Source organism: Petaurus breviceps, unplaced genomic scaffold (genome assembly GCF_028583685.1).
Source record: "Petaurus breviceps papuanus isolate PSGF00001 unplaced genomic scaffold, PetGlider_PUasm1.0 112, whole genome shotgun sequence".
Lineage (NCBI taxonomy): Eukaryota > Metazoa > Chordata > Mammalia > Diprotodontia > Petauridae > Petaurus > Petaurus breviceps.
In genome coordinates this window covers 60124-83692 of record NW_027185601.1, presented here as the reverse complement: position 1 = coordinate 83692, position 23569 = coordinate 60124, and the positions used below count along the sequence as shown (strand labels likewise).

General features: G+C 37.8%; 1 pseudogene; it reads right to left on the bottom strand.

Annotated features, from left to right (window-relative positions):
• Positions 1 to 22210: 22210 nt before the first annotated feature.
• LOC138157260 (NEDD4 family-interacting protein 2 pseudogene) lies at positions 22211 to 22936 on the bottom strand (annotated as a pseudogene).
• Positions 22937 to 23569: the final 633 nt, after the last annotated feature.

Genomic DNA, 23569 nt, shown 5'->3' with positions numbered 1-23569 from the left:
TGTCAGTATGACCTGGGGATCAAATCGGGGCTCAGATACTCAGCACCCCAACCAGAAATAACTGGCCATGTAACCTTGAGCAAGTTACTTAACCTCGATTATTTTAAAATAAATAAATAAATAAATACTATGCATTGTGAGAGCTGTCCATCATTTCTTTGCTTTCTTGTAAATTCTCTATTTTCTGCTGTGTACTTGTTACTTTATTTTTTTTCCCCCTTCTTCCCTTCCTCGGCAAAAGGCTACAATTAAGTGCAGACACACACACAGGTGCGCACACACACACACACACACACATACATACATAGACATATACACACAAAGAAATACATATAAACGCATATACCCATACATGCATGTACTTATACCTACATATGCTTAGATATGGATAATCATAGTCATGTGTAGATATATACAATCATATGGATCTATGTAAGACCCTACTATATTTACGTGTCCTCTTTTTCTTTGATGGTAAATAACATCTTCCTTCATAAATCCACATCTTTACATATTTTTCCCAGTCCACCAACTTCTCATTTCCCACACCACAGCAATATTACAACCTTATACTGTCAAATTGTTTTAAATAGTCCAAAACAACATTGATAAATATGGTTGGACTTTAGGGGCGGAGCCAAGATGGTGGAGTAGAAGCACGACCTTCCCGCAGCTCCGGCTTCCACCTTCCCCAATCCATGTAAAAAGGGGACTCTAAACAAACTTTGGAGCTGCAGAACCCACAAAATGACACAGAGAAGCTAACCTCCAGCTGAGGACAGCACGGCAGGCCGGCAGGAATCCAGCACAGAGCTCTGGGAGCCCAGCCCAGCCCCACACCGAGGCTTTAGCCCCAGGGCGGGCCTGACCAGCCACCTGCCAGAGGGACTCCAGATCAGCAGCAGCTGTGGCCATTTCCAGATTTATCAATACATAGATGTGAAGGACAAGGTGAGAGGCCAGTACAGTCTGGACTTTGGGACCCAGTAAGTGGGAGTGCGTGGCTTTTACCCCCGGGGCGAGAAACCAATGAGACACCTGGCACAGCCAGCCAGCGCCACATGGTGGCTTCAGCTCCTGGCCTGCAGAGTGTAGGGGGACCAAGCACCAGTCTGAGGGGTCATCGCTCTTGCTTTAACCTGCTTGGATATGGATTGCAGTCTAGGGTGGAGGTCCTGGGGTATGTGTCCAGCTTGCCAGAGCATGTGGAGACCTCAGAGAGGGGACCCATCTAATACCTCCGGCAACTGAGAAAACCCCAGCGTTTGGGACAAAACTCCCCTGTCTGGTGGCAGAGTCCTACTGTCGCAAAAAGCCCAAAAGTCTAATAATTGAGTGGCGAAAGGAGCAGGCAAAGGAAGCAAAGCAGACAGAAGATTCCAACGTTACACTCCTATATTGGGGACAAGAAGGAGCAAAGCATGGAACAGGAGGAAAACAGTGAAGTCAGAATTCCTGCACCAAAAGCTTCAAAGGAAAATACAAGCTGGTTACAGGCCATAGAGGACCTTAAGAAGCAGATAAGAGAAGTGGAGGAAAAATTGGGAAGAGAAATGAGAACAATGCAAGAAAATTATGAAATGAGAGTCAACAGCCTGACTGAAGAAAATAATACCTTAAAAAACAGACTGACTCAAATGGCAAAGGAGGCTCAAAAAGGCAATGAGGAGAAGAATGCCTTAAAAAGTCGAATTTGCCAGATGGAAAAAAGAATCTCAAAAGCTCAATGAGGAGAATCATTGCTTCAGAATTAGATTGGAGCAAATGTAAGGAAATGACTTTATGAGAAATCAAGATACTGTTAAACAGATCCAAACAAATGAAAGAATAGAAGGCAATGTGAAATATCTCATGGGAAAAACCACTGACCTGGAAAATAGATCCAGGAGAGATAACTTAAAAATTATTGGACTACCTGAAAGTCATGACCAAAGTAAGAACCTAGAAAGCATCCTCCAGGAAGTCCTCAAAGAAAACTGCCCTGATGTTTTAGTACCAGAGGGCAAAATAGAGGTTGAAAGAATCCACTGATCACCTCCTGAAAAAGATCCCAAACAGAAAACTCCTAGAAATATTATAGCCAGGTTCCGGAATTCCCAGATTAAGGAGAGAATATTACAAGCAGCCAGGAAGAAACAATTTGAATATTGTGGAAACACAATCAGAATAACCCAGAATCTGGCAGCTTCTACACTGAGGGATCGAAGGCCTTGGAATGTGATATTCCGGAGGTCAAGGGAGCTGGGACTAAAACCAAAAGTCACCTACCCAGCAAAACTGAGTATCATGTTTCAGGTGAAAACTTGGTCATTTAGTGGAATAGAGGACTTTCAAGCATTCTTGCTGAAAAAACCAGAGTTGAAAAGAAAATTTGACATTCAGATACAAGAAGCAAGAGAAGCATGAGAAGGTAAACAGGGAAAAGAAATCATAAGGAACTTATCAAAGTTGAACTATTAACATTCCTACATGGAAAAAAAATAATTGTATTTTATGAAACTTTTCTCAGTAGTTGAAGGGATTATATATATATATATAATGTCTATATATGAGGGTATATGAGCATATGAATACATATGTGAATGTGTGTATATATGTTTACAGGTATACATAGATAGAGGTCACAGGACCAACTTAACAGGAAGGGATGATACTTAAAAGGTGAAATTAAGAGGTAAGAGGAATATAATGAGAGGAGATGGGGAGATACAGATTGGGGCAAACTATCTCATACAGAAGAGGCAAGGGAAAATGGTTACAATGGAGGGGAAGAATAGGAAGGCAAAAGGGAATGGGTCAACCTTATTCCCATTGAATCTGGCTTGAAGAGGGAGTGAAATACACACTAAATAGGGGATCTCACCCTCCAGGATAATAGGGGGGGAAGGGGATGATAGGGGGGGATGATGGAAGGGAGGGCAGGCTGGGGGGGAGGGAAGTTGGAAGCACCCACTTTTGAAAAGGGACAGGATCAAAGTAGAGAATAGAACAAGTGGGAGGTGGAATAGGACGGAGGGAAATATAGTCAGTCTTTTACAATATATCTACTACGTTATTGTTTTGCATTAGCCATGTACAACCTATACTGAACTGCTTGTCTTCCCAGTGGATGTGGGTGGCAGGGGGGGAAGAGAATGAATCTGGAATTGAAAGTTTTAAAATCAAATATTCAAATATATACGTGTGTGTTTGTGTGTGTATATATATATATGTGTGTGTGTGTGTGTATGTATTATTAATACCCATCTTACATGTAATTAAGAAATAAGATATACAGGCACTGAGGCATAGAGATCCACTGGAAAAGTCGAAACGGGTATGGGAGAAAATATGGGAGAGAGAAGATTGGAGGTGGGGATATCCTGTGGGACTGCTGTTTTGGGGGGATGGGTGGGGGAAAAATGGGGAGAAAATTTGTAACTCAAAATCTGGAGGAAACGAATGATGTAAATCAGAAGTTAATAAAGCATTAAAAAAGTTTTTAAAAAAAGATAAATATGGCTGACATCTAGTGTAGTTTCCCTTTTTTCTCTTTTGATTAAATCTATTTTAGCCTTAACATTGTCCAAGATCATGATTACCACCCCACTCCTTTTTTCCCTAACAAATTCTGGTGTTGATCTTTGTTTTATTTTTTGTGTGTGTATCTCTTATTTACTATTCCTCCTGACTCCTCTACTTTCCTTCTACCTGCTACCTTTCCCCCCTACTACTTAACCTACCCCCCTCCAAGTATCCCTTCCTTATCCTCCCATTCCCATTAATCTAGACACCCTTCTATACTCCCTCTTTAACTTATTCCCTCACCCTCACTTTTAAAGATCCCTCTCTTATCCCCCCCCATCCCCTTATGTATTTTATTTCTTTCTGAATTTAGAAAACTTTTACACTCTTTTAAATATAGATGTATCATTCCCTCTTGAACCCATTCTGGATGAGAGTAGGTTTCCAGAACTACCAGCCCTCCTCCCCTATCTAATTCTTCTGTGTCTGTTCTTCCTCTCACGCATCATTTGTATAAGTTAATTACTCTTTTTAGCTGTTTATAAATGGTTTTACTTTTTAAAATCGCATCATACCCAGGTATGTTCCAAGCTTTCTTACAAACTACACAATAACTAATAACAATCTTATACATATGTTTACATTTTACATACACAAAAGGTAAACCAGTCTATCCTTATTGAGTCTCTGGTAATTAGTCTTCGATATATCCTTTATATTACTCTTGGCTTTTATATGTCAAATAGTCTATCAAGTTCAGGTTTTGTTTTGTTTTTGTTGTTTTTACCAAAATGCTGAAATTCTGACAGTTCATTAAATGTCCTTTTTTTTAAAATTTAGTATTATGTTAAACTTTTCTGGGTATGATATTTTCAACTAGAACCCTAGTTCTTTTGCGCTGTGATAATAGTGTTCCAAAACCTATGATCTTTTAGTGTCACCCCTGCTAGGTCTTGTGTGATTCTAATTGTGGTGCTGCCATATTTAATTTGTTTTTCTCTTGTTGCTCTTAATATTTTTATCGTTAAGCTGGGGTTTTCAGAATGACTGTGATATTCCTTGTAGGATCTCTTTCAGGTGGTGATCAATGGATTTTTTTCTATTTCTACTTTCCCCTCTTATTTTAATGCTTCAGGACAATTTTCTTTAACTATGTCTAATATTATTATATCAAAATTCTTTTTTTCATCATTGCTTTCAGGTAGTCCAATAATTCTTATGTATTCTCTTCTTAATCTGTTCTCTAGATCAGTTGTTTTTCTTATGAGATGCGTCACATTCTCTTCTATGTTTTCATTATTTATATTTTGTCTTATTATTTTTTGAACTCATAACTTCACTTGCTTCCTCTTGCCCAATTCTGATTTTTAAGGAGCCATTTTCTTTCTTAAGTTTCTGGATCTCCTTTTCTAATTGGTTGACTTTATTTTCATAATCTTCTTATTTTTCTTGGATTGTTTTAATTTTATTTTTAGTTTTTAGTTTTTCCTAACCTCTCTCATTTGATTTTTAAAGTCTTTTAAAAATTCTTCTATGAATTCTTTTTGGGCAGGTGACCATCTGATATTACTCTTTGGGATAGGAGAGGGTTTTCTTTGCTTCAATATCCTCCTCTGAAGATGAACCCAGTCTTCTTTATTCCCATAGTAACTCTCTGTGGTTGGATTCTTTCTCCCTTGAGTGTTCATTTTATTTTATTTTTTCTGGTAGCAGCTTAGTTTTTGTAATCACCTCTAGTCGTAGGGGATGGGGAATGGTGCCTCTGACCTCAGATCCTTGTTCATCTGCCCACCTCCCCCACCCCAACCTAGAACCAAAACCAAGACCTCCAGCCTCCTGTAAGTGCCCACAGCCAGTGACATCATTACCTCACTGCTTATGCACTCACTAAGCATGTTTTGGTTCTTTGGTTCCTTCTCCACCACCCAGCATTCCTCCCCTCCCCCACCAGGTCTCCACAGGACAACTAGGTCTAGCCCTTCTTGTCAGCAGATGTTTCTTTGATCTTCCCCAACTCCCCTCACTGTCCTAGGGATAAAAGTTCCTGTTGCTGGGGCTAGTGCATCCTCCCAACCCAACTAACCCCAGGGTTTTCTGCTTATTGTTTAAGCAGTTCTAATCTGGAGTTGTTTTCACAGGGACCAAACTTTGTCCTGTGATTTTCCTTAAGCTCTTCTCTAAATGTCCTAGGAAGACCACTGTTCTGCCCCCATTTTTTATTAATTTTTACTGGTTTATATTCACCCTGAGGCACTATTTTATCTTGTTTTTTTGTGGAAAATCTGGAGAACTTGGAATTTTCTGACCTACTCTGCCATCTTCCCAGAAACCTCCCCCCCCCAAAGTCAGTTTTAAGGAGTCTGATAAAAAAAAAATCGTGTGAGTCAGAGACAGTAGACTTCTTATAGATGCAGACATTGATCCAAATGTATCAATGCACATGTGTACACTCAGATATGCCTTAATTAGGAAAAATGTAGCTTTGTCATGAACCTACTTTTGAAAATCAGAATTCCAAGTCTGTTAAGTGGTTTATTCTAATCCCTCACTTCACTAATTTTACATCATATACATTATTTGTCTGCTTTGATAGTATACATATGCAACATTGTGGTAGAGTTTCCTCATTTCCTAAGTCAATGAAACTATAAGACTGGATTCATAAAGTGAGTCAGTCAATAAACATTTATTAAGTATCTAGTATGTGGCAGGCAATGTGCTAATTACTGAGGATACAAAGAGGCAAAAAGAGTCCCTACTCTCAGGGATACATACATACATACATACATACATACATACATACATACATACACACATACACACATGTATACACACATATAAATACTTGAAGAATGTATATAAATATATATGTATATACACACACATATACACACAAACCAAACATATAAATATAGCTATACAATTAATGGGTCTCTCTAGAAAATCCATATGTTTATCTATCTATCTATCTATAAATTAGGTGACATGTTAAGGGAACATATTGATAATTAAAAGAGGAGGAAGAGGAAGATAAGTCAATGAAGTAGACACTTGTTTTAATTGTTGAAGGATTTCACTGCAAGTATGATTTGATAGAAGCTAAAGCAGAGTTGGTGACAGAAGATATGGTTTTAAGTACTAATTCTTCTACTTTTTGGTCATGTGACCTTCCGCAAATCATCAGTTTCCCCAATTAGAAAATGAGGGAGACATCTAAGTCCCTTCTAGCACTAACATTCTTTTGTTCTGACTTTTTATATGATCAAAGAGTTTTAGATATGCCTTTCATGTTATTTGGTGATTTGTTATTCTCTATATAATAGAGGGGGAGGGAGGGAGGAAGGCAGCAATAAAAGCTTTTAAATACACATAAAAAATTTGAATGAATATCAACACTGTTTGACATATACCTACAAGTTATAAAAAAATGAAAATGGGACAATCTTTAAAATGGGCACATAGGCTGGAATATTACCTTAATTAAAATCACATCTCTTATGAGAAGATAATTTTTTCCTCCACACCACTCCTTTACAAACTTAGAAGGTTCTTGTGTGTGAAATATTTAATATATTTTCAATTTTTGAGGTATTGATTAGTGTTTCTGATTATTTTTTTCTTCTTCATTTCCTTTTAAGTTATTATTTTTTATATGAAAAAACTCTCTAAGATGCAGGAAGGGGAGAGATACAGGGGGAATTTGGGACAATGTAAAAACAAAAGTTACCAAGACAATGTATTTTTAAAAACATTGCAATAAAACAAAATATGCCTCTACCTATGTCACATGATGAAAGTCATTTAAACATGATTACACTGACTGTGGTCTACAATTCACAAAATTATTATCTTGTCTCAATCTGAGAGAGAGAGAGAGAGCACACAAGAGAGAGAAAGAGAGAGTGCACAAGAGAGAGAGAGAGAGAAAGAGAGAGAGAGAGAGAGAGAAACTCAATTCACTAATATACTATTTAGAAGATAGTATATCAGTTATCAATATACTAAATTTAGGAAATTCATTATTAAGTACTAGATGCCAGATTGTCTAGGACCACTATATATTTCTTATATATTGCTCTTTCAAATTCTATCAATAAGTATTTCTTCAGATGTCTATCTCTTATCACAATTATCATAATCCTTGTCCCAAATTCAGAATATTTCTCAGTGGTCTCTGAAGAAGCATAAGCAATGATACCCCAGGGCCATACAATGAAGTCCTAAAACATCCAGTTGTGCATGGTAATATATAATTACCCATATACTGAGGGGATTCACAATTATCTCCAAGTATAAAGTTTTACAGATTCAAGAAAATAAGCATTTCAAAGTTTACAAAATATTTCTGCTTGCTTAGCCTTACAGGGCCTTTCTCAACCCAGAAGCATAAGAAAGAGCAAAGACAACAAAATTAGCTTCCATCTGGAACAGAAACCTGGTCTACATGGAGTTTTCCAAACTACCTGGAGCTCTCCCCACAGGAATTTGGAATTTGAGGTTGATTAGGCCTCATTTCTTTCTCAAATGAGAAAAAATATTTCGGGTGGAAGCTCTTCCAATGATTCCCTCAGTGTATAAAGCCAACCAAAAAAGTTTTGGTCTCTTTTCAGATAGGATTATCCGTAATATTGGTTATCTAGGCTAATTAGCTAGAAGGGGAACTATCCACATAGTATTTAAGTATATAGTTACTACTAATAAAACCATATTGCTAAAGGGATACAGACTTTTAGAGATTTATCTGAGGACACTGGATCTTATGTTATCCTAGTGATACCTTGTAATTCTAATTTCTATAATTCTGTGATCTCAATGAGAAGAAATACACAATGTTGGCAATTCTGGACTAGTAGAAAGAAAAAGGTCCCCAGAATTAGTACAAATTCTACAACTGACTTTCTTCCTTGGTATTTATTAATTTTCCATACTTCATCATGTGTAAAATTTGAATAGTGTTTGTCCTCTTAAATGCCATAAATAAAAGTATCTTGAGATTATGAAGAGAAAGGTGACAAAAATCTATGGTTCTCTTTGTATTAAATTAAAAAAAAAAAAGAACCTTGGCAGCATACCAAGAGGAATTAGTTTCTCTAATTAAACTAGGTTGAAAATGGAATAGCTTATTTCAAGAGTCTCTATACATAGAAACATGAAAAGAAAATAAATGTAGATCCTTATGTCTTTGAATATTATGACCCATGTAGACTGTGGCTGTGGTAGAACATTCCCATTCTTGGGGAGGCTGAGGCTTAATGATTTCTTGATTTAGGGAGTTTGATATTAAAATTTATTAGGTGACTGCTCTAAGTCTGGTACCAATATTGTAAGTCTTGGGTTGGGGTGAGGGGTGGGGAAGAGATAGGGGGAAGTGGGGTTGAGATTTGTAAGGTTGACTGAAGAGGGAAAACTAGCTCAAGTTCGAAAAATGGAGGTCAAAGATTTGTACTGATCTACATTTCCAGCCTATGTGAGATAGGATGATCCTATCTTTAAAGACACACACACACACACACACACACACACACACACACATATTATGTGTATCTATACATATGCATATATATCTTAATGTTTTATACATTGAAATTAACTTATTTCTCAGTAATAGCATCAATAACCTAATTTATTTCTTGGATGAAATAATCATAGAAAGGGATCATTTGAAAAGTCAATTAAAATAATTTCATTCTAAACTTAAATTTCTTCATCTTGTTTCTAAAGACTCTCCCTGACTTTAAGTGATTCTTACCTATACCTTTTGGTGTTCTGTTAGACTCAGACATTAAATATCTCTACAAGTTTTTGTGGTTTTTAAAAATTAATTAATTAATTTTTAGTTTTCAACATTTACTTACATAATTTTTAAATTTTCTCCACCTCCCTCCCTTATCCCCTCTCCATATACATTCTTATTTTCACATTAGTCATATTGTACATAAGAATTAAAATGGAAGGAACAATGAGAAAGAAAAAAAACAATAAAGGGAGAAAATAGTATGCTTTGATCTATATGCAGACTCCACATTTCTTTCTCTGAATGCAGATGGCAATTTCCATCATAAGTCCTTTTGGAGTTATTTTAGTTCCTTGCATTGCTGGAAAGAGCTAAGTCTATCAAAGTCAGTCATTGTACAACATGGCTATTAAAATATCTCTACAAGTTTAAAGTGATATGGGTTTTCAGTTCCTTCTAACTACCATAACCTTGGTGTTGAATAACACCATAGTTGTTCCATCTTAGAAAATGAATAGTAGCCTTTATCTTCTGTCTATAGCCTAGACCCACTTGAGAAAGAATTGACAGACTAAACAGGTCCTTTGGAAAGATTTCTTAATCATTAAATAGTTGTCTCTTTTTCTGTTTTGTTCATTAAATCTGACAGAATCACAACCCAGAGTGGTATGTCTGCCATTCACTTGGTCTTATGTGAATCAGTTAGGAATTTGAAATAAGGTACACAAATATCCAGTTAGACATCCATGCAAGCAGATCTCTATCCTGTGATTTTAAGAGATATAGGAAATATGTCCGAAAATATCAGTCTCAGTGACTGTTATTCCATCATGAAAACTTCATTACTTTCTTTCTTGAAGAGTAATAGGATCATTAAAATGTTATTAATGGGAGTGTGTAGGAGCCAGTTCAACTGACTCAGATGAGATGATTGTTAAAATTTTGTTGCAAAGATTTACACCATAGGAATCAGCAAACAACTCAAAACTTGACTTGTTAATTTCTAGATTTAAGAAAATGATGGAGAAACTGATTCACTAATGATGATTAAATTTTAAATGTGTTCTAGGTACATTTTTTCAATTGTTATTAAACATTTAACAGCACATTTCTGGTTATAAAATTCAAGAATCCCTTATTAAAATCCAAATATGCCCAATAAGGGAAAAATAAGCAACTGTAGTTAGCTGGATTATTTACTAAGTAGGTGGTAGTATATCCTTGTGGAAATCATACACAGGGTAAGGGTAAAAGTGGTACAGTGAGATAATGCAGGATTAAAATTGGGACAGAATATAAAATTTGGGGAAGATATTTGCCACGACTAACAAATAAATGCTTGGAGTTGTGTTTAAAATGTTAATACACAACTCAAATTGGATAACACAATCAGTACTAAATAACTATGGCATCTAAAAAAAGTAGCAAAGGAGCCTCTTTCAATTGGGAAGGTAGACAGAGTCACATGTAGAAGTTATGGGTATGTTTATTATAAAGAATAGAAAACTAAACCTGAAGAAAAATTTTAAAAGGGGGAAAGGGCCCATGTATACATAAAATACTTACTGCCACTCTTTTTCTTGTGTTTAAAATGGAAATTATGAGAGTGCTTCTCAATTGGACAATGGTCCAAAAAAAATAATATGTGAATGGAATGGAAGATATTCTTGTGTTATTAAGAGATAGTTTCAGAGAAATCTGAGAAGACTTATATAACTGATAAAGAATGAAGAGAGCAGAACCAGGAGAACAAGTAATCACAAAATTGTAAAGTAAAATAGCTTTGAAAGATTTAAGAACTCAAAAAAATTAATGATTGATGACAATTTCAGAGTATGAAAAGGAACTATGCTATTTGCCTGCTGCCAGAGAGGTGATGAAATTAAGATGCAGAATGTTAGTTTTAGACATGGCCAATGTGGACATTTGTTTTGACTGACCATATATATTTGTTATAGTGTTTTTCCTTTTTTTGTTTGTTTTCATGGGGGGGGGGAATAGAAAATATATTTTCCTTAAAAACAAAATAAAATAATACATATAGAATCTACATAAAAAGTGAAACAAGAGACTTGGAAACTAAGGTAGACATGGGAGCTGTCTTCAAATAACTGGAATAGGTCATATGGAAAATGATTTATTATCTTTTGTTTCAGATGACAGAAATTTAATGATAGTTAATCAGAATTCAGATTCTAGATTGTAAAAGAAAGAACCATGGCTAACATATGGTAGTGAGTCCTGAGAAAAATGAAAAATCAAAATCCTTGCAACTGAAAATCATGTCTTATACTCTTCTCTCTACTAGGGACTATGAACCCTCCCCATATCATATGTGATTTGACTTATTAAAAACAAAGAGATATGCCTTGGAGAGCAGATTTTTTCTGACATTAAAATATGTACATATATAAAGTAACATCTTATAAAATCAAATTGTATTATATTATGCATTAATTAATTACATGTAAATATATACGATTATATTATAAAATTCCCCTGACACATATGACTTGACTTATCAAAAATAAACAAAAATATCAGGGTGGGCTGATTTTTCTGGTATTAAGATATATATGCATATAAAGTAGGCTCTTATAAAATTAAATTGTATTATATATATTAATTTAATTACATGTAAATATATGTGTATTGTTTTATATATGATTTTATATATGATTATATTATAAAATTCCCCTTGTTTTGCCCTTCTTTAAGTGTATTCTAAGTGATTGCCCCTAGTTCCATCTCTAAGAACATTCTAGCAACTGGAAATGCCCAAAACTAATTCATTAATACAGTTCAATTCAACAAATATCTATTTGTTAAGTGCCTACTATATAAAAGGCACCAGAGAGGGTGTGATGTTAAAAAAATTGAAATAATCTCTATCCTCAAGTACCTTATATTCTATGGGCATGCTAAAAACATGTAGAGAGACAAGTAGAATATTTCACAATTTTAGAACACACAGGAAGATAAAAGAGATCTTTGTCTAAGAAGTGGCAGCTGAATCTTAAAGAAAATATTCTGATAGATAAGGGTGAAGAGACGATACATTACAAACATGGGATGCAGCTTATGTAAATTCATAAAGGGCTAGAAGTCTAATTTGTCTGAAATAAAGTCTTAAAGTATTTTCTGGATCTAGATTGTGCTTAGTTGAAAATTTTACATTTTATATTTTTGTATATTTTTTTGTTGCTGGGAAAGGGTCCAAAAAGAAAAACGGGGGAAAGTAAAGTTGAGAAAGAAAGAGAATGATCAGTGGGGCAAACTGTGAGAGAAGAAGGAAGGGGATAATATTAAGAGGACAAGTCAAAAATTTGCTCTTGAGAGGGAGTAAGCACATCTCTCAGAGGCTAAAGGAAGGAAGGGGAGCAAAGTCTTAAGGGATCTCATAGGATCATAGATTTAGAATTAAAAGAGATCTTAGAAGCCATTTATTCCTTGTTTTACAGTTGGAGAAACTGAGTCCTAGAGAAGTTAAAGCGAATTTTCCAAGATTACAAAAGTACTAAGTGGCAAATTCAGTATATGAAATTAGGTTTCCTGACTCCAAATGTAACATTCTTTTTAGTGGACTACCAATAAAGGAGCTCAAAACAGTTGTCCTTGATGTCTTCAGAAAAGTAGGAAGTGAAGGTCATCTGCTATGAGAGAAGAGGGTTGATTTGATGATATCGGATATTTGAAGACATTACAAGAAAGACAAAAAATAATATGAAATGCCCATATGAATGACATCAAAGATGCATTTGATTGTTAAAATAATGAAGTAAGGAAAAATTTCCTACCAACAAGAATAGTCTAAAAGTAGAATGGGTATCCACCTTGTAAATGGTATCTGGAAGTGGTACCCCACTCATCATTAAAGATCTTCAAATGAAGACTGAAAAACCACATGTTGGTATGTCACAAAAGAGATTCCTGGTCCTTTATGGTTTAAACTAAAAAATTTCTACGATCTCTTCAAATTGAGATTCTATGAATATTGGCATTCTATAGGATCCCTTTCCCCAATTTCCACTCATATAAATCTGTTTATTACTAATTCCCATACTAGTCAACAAATCTGACCCCTTTCCTAACAGAAGAGAACATAGCTTCAGCCTATGTACTACTAATCTATATACCTGATTAACTTTATGATAATGATCTAAAAATGTATTGGTCATATCCCTGAAATGAAAATATAGGAGGGAACAGGCAGAGAATATAGCTCTCAGCCTAATATCCCACTTTAAACAACACTCATAATTTATCAATGACTGTAGATGCATAATATACTTAAATTAGAGCTAGTTTGGGCTATATTATACAGGAGCCAAAGTTACCTTTGCAATGATAGCCACTTTAACATAAAGACATCAGACATCTTATTTTATATCAGAGGTGAATGGTGTGCAGAATTTTTGAAAAGTATTTTGAAAGCACATAGAGTTTAATGAGGAAGTTTTCCAGAAATAAAATAAAAAAGTAGAGCATCAAAGCACAAGTCTCCAAAGAGGTACTCATATAGCTCATCAACTATTATACAATTTCGGCAGGAACTAAAATGGCATTTTAGTGTTGCTAGTGCTTTAGCTTCAAAAAATTATATATCTTAAAGTATCTGAGTATATTCATCAATCAGATTCTAAAACTTGAATAAAATTGAGAGTAAATGCTGTTATAAATGAAAATCTGTGTGCTCTGTCTAGGGAATAAACCACACTTGTTGAGGATCCAGGAAGTCTCATGATCTTTATTTCACATTTATTCTGTAACGAATAAATGGTTAGCCTCCCAAAAAGGACTACAAAGGATCAGACAAAGGCAAGCCCTTTTTATGCCCCTTTCATTTGACTTTCCCACTGTTCCTCCCTTCAGAGCTGGGATTGACTTCAGCTCTTTTGGGTTACAACTCTACCAACCTTCCCATTAAGCACACAAGTTAATGAAAAGTCAGTGACCATACCCCAAGTCGTCCAAGTCAGCTTAGCTTAGGCCCCTCTTTACAGATTTATGCCTTCCTGCATGTAAACCACCCATTTTCCTTATAGAATCTGTGGAAACCAAACTATCAGCATTTCTCACAATTTCCCCCATTTTCTCTTTAACAGAAATTTGATTTCCAGACCTTTTAAACTACTCCTTACTCAAACTGTTTCAACATCAGCTCTATTTCTATGCAACAGTTTGACAGGTTCAGCTTGTCTACTATACCTTAAGAACCTGTTCACTATGTAAATGGGAGTCCTGTAACCCTGACTCCCATTTCCCCTTTAGGTAAGATCAATGCATTGACAAATTAAAGGGGGAAGTCCCCTTTATCAGTACAGATACATAGACCCAAAAGAAAATAATAACACTCAATTATCCCTTCAATGTCCAGAAGTCTTTTCTCACACAACTGTCTGGAAGGGACACTATCTCACTGATGTTGCCACTTGAACAAACTGAGGGGTAAAGTCCCCTCTCCCCCTACATGAAGCTTCCAGTAGCCCCAGCAGGGCACCCCACAAACCCCCAGGAATGAAATCATTTCCAGCACCTCCCCTTTCTGGGACACATAGCAGTCTAAGCTGTGTTCCCCACATGATCCAAGGGGTGAAATGACTACCAGCACTATCGCCACACCAGGGTTCATGGTTCCTGGCAGCCTGTACTTAGGCCACTCCACAAGACTCTCCCAGGGATAGTACTGGGAGTCATTATGCCTTTATTCATGTAAATACCCACTGTCACTGTGGAATCTGTGGAAACCAAATTGCCAGCATTTCTCACAATGCTGACATCAGTTAAACTAAAGTCTTTTAAAAAGACTTTGACCAAAATATCAGCAAAACCTAACTGATGTTAACCTATTACCACAATGAAGACAACAAACACAGAAACTTAGCCAGTCAAAATGAGGCTGAGAGACAAGGTAGTAGCAAGAGTGATATAGAAAACAAATTCTTTTGTAACACCTTATAAAAGTAGTATGGGAGATTTCAAGTGTCAAAAAAATCAAAAAGTGGGGGGTTAGGGGGAGGGGAGTCAAGATGGCAGAATAGAAACAGCACCTCCACGGGGCTCCGGCTCCCACCACCTCCAATTCATGTAAAAAGTGACTCTGAACAAACTTTGGATCCACAGAACCCACAAAATGACACAGAGAAGCTAACCTCCCACTGAGGACAGCCTGGCAGGCTGGCAGGAATCAGCCAACACAGTGCTCTGGGAGCCGACACCAGCCTCACCTGAGCCAGAGGTTTTAGCCCCAGGGCGGGCCTGACCAACCAACAGCAGGAGGGACTCTAGATCACCAGCAGCTGTGGTGGTCCAGAATCATCAAAACATAGATGCCAAGGACAAAGTGAGAGTTCATTGCAGTGTGGACTTTGGGACCCAGTAGTTGGGAGTGCATGGGCCTCTTCCCCTGGGGAGAGAAGCTGCTGAGGCGCTGTGGCGCAGCCGCTGCCATGTGGCAGCTTCAGCTCCTGGCCTGCAGAGTGTAGGGGGACCAAGCGACCAGTCTGAGGGGTAATTGCTCTTGCTTTAACCTTCTTGGATCAGAATTGCAGTCTAGGGTGGAGGTCCTGGGTTGTGTGTCCAGCTTGCCAGAGCATATGAAGATCTCAGAGAAGGGACCCATCTAATACCTCTGGCACCTGAGAAAACCCCAGCGTTTGGAATGAAGTTCCCCTGTCTCGTGGCAGAGTACTACTGTGGCAAAAAACCCAGGGGTCAAGTGACTAAGGGGTGACATGCCAAGCAAAAGAAACAAAGCAGATAGAAGATTCCAACATTAGACTCCTATTTTGGGGACAAAAAGGAGCAAAGCATGGAACAGGAGGAAGACAGTGAAGTCAGAATTCCTGCACCAAAAGCTTCCAAGAAAAATACATGCTGGTTGCATGCCATAGAGGAGCTTAAGAAGCAGATATGAGAAGTGGAGGAAAAATTGGGAAGAGAAATGAGAACAATACAAGAAAATTATGAAATGAGAGTCAACAGCCTGACTGAGGAAAATAGCACCTTAAAAAATAGACTAACTCAAATGGCTAAAGAGGCTCCAAAAGGCAATGAGGAGAAGAATGCCTTAAAAAGCCAAATTTGCCAGATGGAAAAAGAATCTCAAAAGCTCACTGAAGAGAATCATTCCTTCAGAATTAGATTGGAGCAAATGGAAGCTAATGGCTTTATGAGAAATCAAGATGCTGTTAAACAGATCCAAAAAAATGAAAGAAGGCAATGTGAAATATCTCATGGGAAAAACCACTGACCTGGAAAATAAATCCAGGAGAGATAATTTAAAAATTATTGGACTATCTGAAAGCCATGATCAAAGAAAGAACCTAGAAATCATCCTCCAGGAGGTTCTCAAAGAAAACCACCCTGATGTTTTAGAACCAGGGGCAAAATAGAGGTTGAAAGAATCCACCAATCATCTCCTGAAAAAGATCCCAAAAAGAAAACTCCTAGGAATATTATAGCCAGGTTCCAAAATTCCCGGATGAAGGAGAATATTACAAGTAGCCAGGAAGAAACATTTGAATATTGTGGAAATACAATCAGGACAACACAAGATCTGGCAGCTTCTACTTTGAAGGATCAAAGGGCTTAGAATATGATATTCTGGAGGTAAAAGGAGCTGGGATTAAAACTAAGAATCACCTACCCAGCAAAACTGAGTATCATGTTTCAGGGGAAAATATGATTATTCAGTGGAATAAAGGCCTTTCAAGCATTCTTTTTTTTTTTTAAGCAATCGGGGTTAAGTAACTTGCTCAAGGTTACACAGCCAGTTATTTCTGGGTGTGGTGCTGAGTGTCTGAGCCCGGGATTCGATCTCCAGGTCGTCCCAACACTGGAGCCGGTACTCTTACTAGCTGAGCCACCTGGCCGCCCCTCAAGCATTCTTGCTGAAAAAAAAAAACAGCAGAGTTGAATAGAAAATTTGACATTCAGATACAAGAAGCAAAAGAAGCATGAGAAGGTAAACAGGGAAAAGAAATCGTAAGGAAATAATCAAAGTTTTACTATTAATATTCCTACATGGAAAAATAAAAATTGTAACTGATGAAACTTTTCTCACCATGAAAATAGTTGAAGGGAATAAATAAATAAATAAATAAATAAATAAATAAATATATACATATATATGTATATATATGTGTGTGTGTGTATATATATATATATATATATATATATATATATACACAGTGCCATTGGATAAAAGAGTACAGGTTTCAGGGGAAAAAAAGATCTTTCAGAAGATTGGAAAGGTGGGAGAGGGGTAAGTTATGAAGGGCATCAAATCCCAAATAGAACATTTCATATTTGGTCCTAGAGGCAATAAGAAACTACTGCAGTTTACTGAGTTAAGGGGTTATTCAGACCTATCACTTTAGTGACTAAGTGGAGGATGAATTGTAGTACAAAGACTTGAGGCAGGCAGACCCATCAGCAGGCTATTGAGGTAATCAAGATGTAAGGTGATGAAGGCCCACAACCAGAGTGGTTACAGTGTCAGAGGAGAGGAGGAGATATATTTGATTTGCCTGAGGCCATAAAATTTTCACTTCGACCCCCCTCTGTTACTAGCCTAGCCCTCCTTTGTCCAGCTACCTCCCACACTAAATCTCTCATCAGTGGAGTCTGACCTCATTTGACTCCTCCTGATGACCCTCCCCAAAGATTCCTTCTACAACCTTTCTATATATGACCCCATCTTGCCTCCATGAGGTGTGAGTGCCAGAAAATCATCTAGTGCAGATTTACTCTGTCAGATTATTCTGGTCCACTTGTCCAATACAAATGTCATGGATATTTAAGGCTCCTTAAGAGTCTACCCATTAAGGACAACTTTTAATAAACTTTGCTTTTCTTTAGCTGAGCCTTATGTCAGAAGACTCAGACATTTACTAGCTCTAAGACTTCATGAGTCACTTAATCTCTTTCCGCCCATTTCCATTTAAATTGACCCACACACTTTGAAGTTTAATTTGCCTTATTAACGTTTTTCCCCATCATTTCTTAAGTCTAGATAATTTACAAAATAATTAATCAGGTCCTGAATTGAAAAAAAAATTACTTATTTCTGAGATGTAAATGCTTGCATTGAAAAAAAAATTAGCAACTATTTTTGGAATGCTAGTACAAACTGACTCTAGCTCATCCCTGGAAGAGACTCAAAGAGAAATACCAAAGGATACAAAATTGGATGAATCTCATCCAACTGAAATGAAAGTTTTTCACTACTGGTCAAAACGTGCTGTCGATTGGTTACATTCTCTCTTATTTCTTGCTGAATATTGTCCCTTCAAGTATTCCTTCACTCTTTTTTCATCTTCAATCTATTCTCTACTGGATTCTTCTTGTGGTTATATGGGAAGTTCAGGGAGAATTAGCACCTCTGCTACTGGTATGAGGGCCTGCCAAGGTCTTTTCAAGGCTGCTCATCCACCTTTGGTGTCCACCTGACACCCGATTCTCACCTGTGTTCCAAGCTGCAGCATGTGTAGCAGTAAACTGTCTTGGCAGATTGGCAGATTAAGGGTAACTGACAGACCTCAAAGCCTTAGTGAGTTAGGGAGTATCTACTCCAAAGCATCTGAAGACTTACCCTGGTAGAATAGGCAAATTAGAACCATTTGTTCCAACAGCAAGCAGGTGATACAGAATGCTTAAAAGTTTGGTCATACACAAGATGCCAAGGTCATCTGCTGTATCTCAAGCCTTTTCTAGTTATTCCAACTTTTGTCTTGCCATTAGACTTTGAGGACTCTGGAAGAGATTAAGGCTGATGACTTCATGCAGCTCCACCTCACTTAAATACAATTCATGCATGAGTCAAGAAATCAACCTGTGATTTTTCTCCACTGTCTGCAAAAATGTTCAGGTCTCACCTGTCTTTAAAATTCTTCCACTAGACCTTGTCCCCTCTCAAGCCATTATCCTATAATTTACATTCAGCTCACTGCCAAGATTAGAAAGATTAATTTCTACTTCCTCAGCACCCACTCTTTTCAACTCCTTGAACCTCTAACTTCTAGACCCAGTGTTCCTCTGACACTGCTTTCTCAAAGATTACCAATCTCTTTCTGCCCTTTTTTCTCTCCCCCTTTCATGGGCTTATTTTCTTCACACAAATGACTTCCAAATCTATTTATATACTCTTCCTTTACATGACCACTCCTTTAGTTCATGTCTTCAGCACCTTTCAGTAGACTATTATTATTACCTAATTGGTCTTCCCCTGACTCCAATCTTTTGCCTCTGCAATTCCTGCTCCATAGAGCTGCAAAGCAGTTTTCTTAAACCCCAGCTCTTGTACTCAAAAATTTTCAGGGGTGCCCTGACTTTTGAATAAAATACATATTTCTAACTAATAAACCAACCTATTTCTTGTTCTCCATGCTTAGTCTTCCAACTCTCATCGCTTCACCTTCAAATAAGTAGCATGGCCCTTACCTGTGCCTGAAACACTATTCCTCCCTCATTTCTCCCACTTAAAAGGCTCAGTAAACTCTTTTGTCACCTCCTTCCTCAAGCTTTTGTGGATACTTCCTCCACCCTACTCCCCCTTTACTACTGCTTTATCCTTCTTGGAATCATCTCATCCCTTATTCGAAACCACTTAAACTTCTTGAAGGCAGGAAGTTTCACTTTTGCCTTCATATCAGAGTGGCATTTATAATTATTGAATTATTCAACTCTATTGATGGAGGGGCTAATTAAAACAGCCCATCTAAACCCCTAATTGCCATTTAGGGCTGCCAACTAATGCAGATAACACTGATTATACACTAAGCAAGGAGCTGAAACAGAAATCTCTGACCTCTATGATTGATCAGGTATATTTCATAAGCTGACACCTCACCTTCCAACCCTCCTCTCAAACCTCAACACCAACAGTGATTCCATGTCAATCACAAAAAGACCATTTAAGTTCCTGATCATCTCAGAAAGTTAAGCTTTCTGGGTTTATCCCTTTAAGTGCTCACCTATCTGTAATCACCTCTGGGCTATTCTGGATATGTGGGATTAGAGCTCATATAATCCTGGAAACAGAGAAGAGATAAAGCAAACACCAACCCTTCCAGGATATTGCTTGTCTGGAAAGCTACATTTAGAAATGGTATTTCTAGCTAAACCTTCTAAAACTTTTCTCTTCCCAGAAAGCATAATGTTAAAATGTACCCTCAAATTCTCATAAATATGGCAGGTTCTAATAAATTTGACCCCTTCCAATTCATAATGACACCCTTCATTTATAGAGATATAGGGAAAAGATTTAAAAGAAAAAGATTTAACCTCACAAAACTATGTAAAATAGTGAATTTTATTTTTTCATAGAGCATCTGCCTGTGGTTTATATTTTTCTTTAGCAAATAAACTGTGATCACATTTTACCATTTTATGTAGTTAATTTTAAAGGACTCAGCATAGCCCCCTAATTTTTTTAATGTCTGGTAAAAATATAATTTTAAAAAGAAATTCTTTGACAAGGTACAAAGTGCATTAGTTTATGAATTCCAATTACAACAACAGTGGTTGATGTGGTCTATTCTTAAAATGTGGCACATAGCCTATGGTTGGAATTGTACCTAAATCAGAAATTTTACACTTCATCCGAGATTGTGTGTGTGTTTGTGTGTAATAACTACATCACTGTAAAGCAATAAGGTATGAAGAATGCAGTTCTTGGTTAACTTATAAAAAAGTATAAACTACCAAAGAAGAGGAAAAGTCTGTAGTACTAAGTTCCAAATATTCCAATGATCCAAGACAATCCCAAAGACTACTGATAAAGCACACTATCAGCCTCCAGAGAAATAACTGATAGTTTGAATACAGACTTAAGTATGGTATTTTTCACTTTCTTTCATTTGAGTCTTCTACAAAATGATTAGCATGTAGATGTCTTACATAACTGCACACATAGAAGCTCTATCTAGTTGCTTACAGTCTCAGGGCTGAAGAAGGGGAGGGAGGGATAGAATTTAGAACTCAAAACTCTAAATAAAAATGTTGAAAAATTTAAAAAGACAACTTAGAAAAATAATTTTACAAAGTATTTATTAAATTAAGGATCTGATGTTACTATCAAAAACCCTTTATTTAAACAAGATAGGCCAAGTTGGAACTCAAGTTCTTTTAGGTAACACTATAAGGTAAAAGAGATTTTCATCAAAAGTCCATTTGATAGTACCCTTGCCTTCTCATAAAATATACTCAAAACAATCTATAAATACCCCAATTGGTAGTGACATAAATATATCTATATGGCTTTTATTAATATTAAGAATAACTTGAATTCAAGTTGAAATAGAACTACATGGACAAAATTCTTTGGAAAATAAAGGAATTATGCATAGAAATAATTTTGGAGTATGACAACACCCTGGACCAAGTTAAAAAAAAAAACAACTTCTTTTAATTAGTATTGCAAGTCTCTTAAAACAATTTTTTTAATATGCATAGTTATCATCACATAGATTTGAGTCCATTAAAGTGAGCATATTTAGTTGACTTAAATCTGAGCTCATCTGGTAACTTAGAAAAAAAATTCGACAAATATTGCATTAATACGTATTTTATATATAGAAATGATTGCCATTCCTTTATAAAATTAACTAGTTACACATTATCATAAGGGCTTAACATTCATTTTAATACAACTGACTTATTAATAAAGCCTTATTGCATTTTCCCTCCTCACTCATATCACGGTATTTAATGTCAGATCTCTCTTTTAACTAAGCAAATATGCCAAAGCAAGCAAAAAATGAAAACATTTATGTGTAAGACAATTAACATAACTGAAATTTAAGTATAAACCACCCTGTCATTTATTTTGAAGCCTCTATTTCTTCCATCTTCTATTATTAGTAGTTTTCCATCTCATTAAGTTGGAGAATTACAGATCATCTGGAGATTTCAGTGGTAGAGGAAACAAATGGTTGGCCCAATGCGTCTCTTAATTCGGGAAGATATATCTTATTCTACTGGCAGTGGCCAACTTTCGGACACGTTCCTGACTTTAAGGTAACTGTAAACTCCTTTGAAGAAAAGCAGGATACCAATCAAAAGGAATATCCACCACAGCCAGTACTGTCCATTGAAGAACCCCGTAAAGTAATCAGAGAAGCGGACGATGAGGACCCACTTGGTCAAGGAGAGGCCAAACCCACAGAGCGCACCGTACCTCCCTGCTACCGAGCTGCTGATGCAGAAGTATAAGCAAAAGCCAACCCAATTGAAGATGAAGGACATGAAGAAGGCCACCATGAAGATGCCGTCGTTGCCCACTCGCACCTGGTCACGGTCCGCCGAGGCGGCGGCGTCCTCTGCGAAAGGAAAGGCGTCCTCTCTCTGGGTGGGCTCCCCGGAGGCCACGGCGCTGGTGGCCAGGGCCGTCTCTTTGGCCCTCTCCGCTTCTTCGTAGGTGGGAAGGGACGTGGCCACGCTGTAGGGGGGCGGCACCGGGAAGGGCTCGCACGGGCCTTCAGCTTCCGAGGTGGTCTCGGCCTCCGCGGGCATCGGGTCGTAGGGTGGAGGGGAGGGACTCCATTCCGCGAATGCCAGTCCGGGGGCAGGAGGCGAAGTCGGCAGCGTCGGAGGGGCCGTGGACGTGGGTGGCTGATCCACGGCAGTGGACTCCCGGTCACTCTCTTCGTTGTGAAGCACTTGGTAGCGGCTGATGGCGGAATGGCGAAGGTCCATGCTTCCCAGCCCGGGAGGCTCCGCGGGAGGTGCCTTCCCGCGGGGCGCTCGGCGCCTGTTACACCTCGGCCACCTCACGCCTCTCTGCACCCTCCTGCCTCGTGGGCGCCCCCTGCCCACCTCCACCTCGCGGCTCCCCTTTCGCCTCTGTGGATGCTGCCGCCGCCGCGTGACAGAGACGCCTCATCCCCCACCGCCGCAGCCTCCACGGAATCCTCCGCGCGTGCCCTCGCTTCGCGCTCTCGTGAACCACTAGGCCGTCACGTGAGAGCGCCTTTGTCCAGGGGAGTGCTGGGGCCCAGGCGGCGCTCCCTCCGCCTTCCTGGGAGGGTAACCAGAACTACTTAGTGCAGCCCTCGGAAGCTGAACGTCTTGATAACAATGCATGATGGCAGAGTGGATGTGTAAGGACGCTTCTCAGATAATTTCATTTTAAATAAGTTACCTCCTGTTCTGTGCGTGTGTTTTTAAAATAAATTTTAAAACGTACAATATATATGGTGAGGCTTGGTGTAGAACACATATTTCTTAACCTTTTTGTATGTTTCAGGGACTCCTTTGGAAGATTTTGAAACCCGTGGATCCCTTCTTAGAATAATAACTGGAAATTCATAAAATACTTAAGAATTCAAA